This window comes from Sinocyclocheilus anshuiensis, unplaced genomic scaffold, assembly GCF_001515605.1.
Source record: "Sinocyclocheilus anshuiensis isolate Anshui unplaced genomic scaffold, SAMN03320099.WGS_v1.1 scaffold502, whole genome shotgun sequence".
Classification (NCBI taxonomy): Eukaryota; Metazoa; Chordata; class Actinopteri; order Cypriniformes; family Cyprinidae; genus Sinocyclocheilus; species Sinocyclocheilus anshuiensis.
Window position 1 is genome coordinate 739,084 of NW_015544194.1, and position 5,172 is coordinate 744,255.

A 5,172-nucleotide genomic window follows, 5' to 3' on the forward strand; every position below is an offset into this window, starting at 1 on the left:
TGCCATACAATATAGTCTTGCCATGTACCAGTTACTTTGACATGATTATCTTGTAATGTGTGCAAGGGTTCACAACCTGCTGAGTGTCCAAACTTGCACAGTGTATGCCCAGCTTTACTTCAGTGTTGCGAAATAACATGGATACCCAACTCAAACTCATGTGCCCCTGCCCTTTTTCAATTATCACGAATAATAATCAGTAAAACAAAATGTATTTGAATTATAATTACAAAAAAAATTCCCCTTTATTTTTACATATCTGTCAGTCTGAGATGTATTGCTATAGGTTGCGTGTGTCTTATTTCGAACTTGACTGACAGACAGGCATCTGACACCACAGACTTGCTTTCTAACATTATGTCCAATATTTTTTTATTTTCTGCTATAAAAACAAAATACAATACATCAGTAGTTCCATATTCATAATTGTTACCTCATCTATTTACAACGGCGGACAGGAGCCTAGGCCCACAAGCTATATATGGCTCTTTCCGTGCTGCCTATGGCTCGACAGCAGGAAAAAAATAAACCAAACAATCACAACTTTTTCATCAATACCTTAAATTTTTCATCACATCTTTTTTCATTAATAACGTCAAATCTGACATTTTGTCAGACAGGAGAGTAGATTAAAGTCGGTGGGCTTGAACTTGAAAAATGGTGTGTATTGATGTCTTTCCGTAGTTGAAACAAGACACCTTTTGATGTTCATTCATGTTTATTTTGTGCTATAACTAGTAAAGAGGAAGAGATGATTGGTTCAAGTGCCACTTAAACTGAGGCGCTACAGCGATCTGTCATGACACATTAAAGAGCCACAAAATTTTATTTTTTGTTTGACTTTCTTAAAAATGACAAAATTTGAAAGCTGAGTCTTTGTTTTATACCAACAATAACCTGCTCTGTCTTGTCTGTCGGCACATTGTCAGTTTCCTCTTTGCTCCGTGATTTATTTTTCACTGCGTGAGAACATGATGTGTGGCGTGAGAGCGGCATGGCCTGTCAGACACAGAAACAGTAACTAAGGAGGGCAGGTCTTTGTGAAGGGTCAATTTAATTACAAATCCACAAATTTGATATTTTGGATTGTTACATAATTCATCAATGCCAGTTTGTCATGTATACACCAATCATATTTATATATACAGAAGCTACTGTCTGTTTTCATTTTTGTTTTTACACACATAAAATGGCTAAAAGAAAAAGACGATGAGCATTGCTCTTTACAGTCAGACTGGACAGACGAATTTGCATTTGTGGAGCGATCTGGATCTGCGGTTTGTCTTTTTTACATTTGAGCCCCTGCCCCTGAAGAACTCTCTGCACATCACTGCTCAAACTATCATCTGTCATAAATCTCAGACACCCTGACTATTGCTTTTTGGCACATTCAGACAGTCCCAACAATAGTGTTGGTGATTGCTCTTGTAGAAAGTCACAGCAGCTGGCATTTTGGTATGGTAGTCCTCCTAATCATACCCAAGCTGGCATCAGAGGAATGTCATCTCCGTATGTAGCACAGACACAGCTGGCAGCACCTATCAGAGAGGAAAAGCATATGAATTACTTGATTACTTACTGCTGTTAGCCACATGGGAGCAGTTCCATTAATTCATATTTCGCCTCCTCACTTAGTACTCTGCGATGGTTAAATGCCACTTCAGCATGTTGATGGTTGGCAGTATCTCACCCTGTAATCTAATAGAAGAGCCAATGTGCCACCTGTCTCCACTGGTCAATCGGGATGAAAACTGCTCTGCACTCAAGAATATAAGCGCACTGAAAGTGCATTTGATGGAAATTATGCCCAGTGCATTACTGTGGAATGAGCTGCTGTGTGATGCAAAAAGTCTGTTCCAGCGAGGTGACATTAGGGCTTCACACTGCGACAATAGGCTAATCTAAAAATCTAAAGATTGTGTGCATCCCTATACAGGTGTACAGATATAATCTCACGAGGTGGTGTTAGTTAATTACATCTGTAGAGTGTGCTTTTTGCACACAACTGTGAATACAGTGCAAACTGTGATGGCCGATTCACAAACAAGTGACTCTTATGAACCTATTGTGTTTAATGAGTCAGTCAAAAAGATTTGCAAAAACAGTCTCAAACTCATCTGTCAGTGTGCAAATTCCAATGGGAAGTAAGCATCCATATGCCATCTTTGGTCTCAACTTTATAAAATTTGCATATCCACAATTAAATATTTCTTATGAAACTTATTTAAACTACATATTAAATACATGGCAAAATGTGTGTAATATATCACAGCAAAGCCAAACTACTTGAATTATTCATAAACGGTTAGGTAACACTTACAGTAAGGTCCAATTCGTTAACATTGCATTAGTTAACATGAACGGTTTGAATCAGACTCACTGACTCTCTGAATCATTCAGAGGCTTTACTGAATCCTCAGCTGACTCATTGATCACTGCAAGCATTTTCATAATGTCCAATTTGAAATAACCTGTGGCTTAGTATTGAGGTTCGATTGTAAAATGTAATAAATTATATGGGAAACTTTGTATGAGAGTAAAACTGAGATTTATGTATTTATTTACAAAAAGGCAAAAAATCTTCATGGTTGAACTTCATTTTAATAGTCTACTTTAGACATTTTACTAATAAGTAACTACATGTTAACTAATTTATTGAAATAATAGTAGACTAATAGGTTAGGGATAGTGGAATAAGTTGAAGTACTTGCAAAGTTACTTACAGTCCGTAGAATATCTTTTGTGGGACCGTCAAATAAAGTGTTAACAATATTACACAGACAGTCTACTAACTACTCTAATAAAGTGTTACCATATTCTTAAAAAACAGAGTGACATTTATATGGGATAAATACAATGAGGATCACTACATTGACAGCTTTTGTCTCTTAAGGTGTTCCTGACTGTAAAGTATTATGTATAGAGAATGTACAAGGAATAGTGAGCCTGTGAGACCCTGATGAGTGCCATCCTCCTCCATCACACAGACACTTTGTGTCATTGGCTCTCAGCAGTGGCCAATCTGCCTGTAATTACTCTCCTCTGCTGCAGGGCTCTCTTCCTGCTTCACCATGGCTAAACTGATTAGTAATCTAAGAGCTAAGTTTGATTGGTGGAGCTAATTGAAAAGAAATGATCACGCATCATTTAGTACAACAGCTGTATAGAGAGTTTACACTGGGGGCTTGGCTCTAAAGGACACCAAACAGTTTCATTATGTGACTTGAGGTAATGCCTCGAGAAAAGTAACACCATTGTGCCCATATGTTATTTAAGAGATGGCAGCTCCTGGCTGTTTGCGAACATTACAGAATTACTCCACTTGATCCCAGCAGAGCGGCTGCATTACAAATAAAACTATTCTGTGAGTGAGCCGTTCTCCTTGCTGCTTTATGCATGAAGAGCAAGACCACAATGCCAGAATAATTCACTCTCCATACATCTACTCTTCCAAGGTTGATTTATTCTGTTAGCTGCTCAAAGAAGTGAATAGCAACATAAAATCACACTGTCATTCCTTAATCTATATGTTTTGGCTGAGCTTTATCTGATATTATGTCTTTATAATAGTATAATAATTCTGTGCCTCATGCAGCATCCCTTCTACAGTTTATTATGATTTATTGAGATGTAGTAAACACTTAATTGTAGCCTACAATGCTTTTAGTGCTGAATTCTGTTGCTCGGTGACTGCATGCCAACAGTTAAACAGGCTGAAAAATAAAAAATGCCTAATTCAAAATGACCTTGACCAACACCTCCATATTTGATAAATGCATATTTTTGATAGCTGGAATGAGGATACAGAGAGGAAAGCCTACTCATGAGTGAAATGTTTTTTATATTTTAAACTGTAAAAACATTTAATTTTAAAATGAGCTTTTTTGTAATCTTTAAAGTTTAGGTTTAGATAACTTTGCGATGGTTGCATTGTAACTTAATTTGAACAATCTTCTGTTTATCTTATTTTTGACCTTCATGTCATCATCTATAAACCATAAACAATCTATATGAATATATCAGTGGCACACGGTGACACTATTAACACAAATTCTTTTGAATAGACTAGAAAATTATGTTGGCATTAGTGGAATTGCAATTAAGAGGTAACATATTGATCACAAGTGCAGTATGGAATACCACAAGGCTCAGTACTAGGACCGTTGAAACATGGTGTTAGCTTTCACTGTTATGCTGAAATATTCAGCCCTATATTTCTTCTCTGCCTGACAAAACATATCAATTTGAAAAAACAGAATGCATAGTTGATATAAAAAACTGGACGACTAGCAATTTCCTACTGCTAAATTCTGAAATGTTCATTTTCAGACAAAAAACCTAGAAATAACCTAGAACACTGTCTAACACTCGATGTCAGCTCTGTCAATTCTTTGTCATCAGTTAGGTGTGCTATTTGATAGCCAACTTTCCTTTGAAAGCCATGTTTCTAGCATTTGTAAAACCGCATTTCCCTTTCAAGGAAACTTCGAACTGCGTCCTCTAAGGGTCGCTATGGGGAATGCCTCATCGTGACCCGTGTCTGAAGCATACATTCAAAAAACACCAACAACATGTTGGCCGGCGACAGCCTATGACGTCACTACCGGTGCGACTATAGTATAAATAGGCAGCGGTAGAACACATCATCCCCTTCTTTGTCTTCACTTCAGTTTTGTTTGAAGCGTGCATTCCGGTGGTAAGAGCGATCTTTCTTCCATTATTATGGTGAGCACTAGCAAGACGTTTAAGAGATGTGTGCATCCGTGTCTTCGTTATTTCACACCTGATGACACACATGATCTTTGCGTCTTTTGTTTGGGTGAAGAGCACGCACGCGATGTCCTCGAGGGGGCAATCTGCGTTAACTGCGAGCGTTTTTCAATGAAAAAGCTCCACTCTCATTTGTCTCTCTTTTTGAGGAAAGAGGGGCAGCCGTCTGCTCCTCGTGGTTCAGGACCTGCCGCTGCTGAGGTACGGAGGAGAATGAGGTCATGGGGATCGCAGGCGGATCTGGCTGATAAGTTTAAGGAGGGGCTTTCCCTCTCGCGCTCGTCGGCTGTGGACGAGGGTGAGCCGCTGGAGGATGATGTGATTTCCCTAACATCGTCTGATCCAGGACCCAGTGCTCTGCTGGGTTCGGCCCAGGAAGAGCAGGAGATGTCTGAGGAGGGC

General features: G+C 38.7%; 1 protein-coding gene across 1 annotated transcript in view; it reads right to left on the reverse strand.

Moving 5' to 3' along the window:
- Positions 1-1,239: 1,239 nt before the first annotated feature.
- Positions 1,240-5,172, reverse strand: part of lingo1b (leucine rich repeat and Ig domain containing 1b) — a 33,491-nt gene continuing 29,558 nt past the window's right edge. Inside the window, exon 3 of the transcript XR_001635106.1 lies at positions 1,240-1,538. The gene's annotated coding sequence lies outside the window, so the exon portion shown is untranslated. The remainder of the gene's footprint in view (positions 1,539-5,172) is intronic.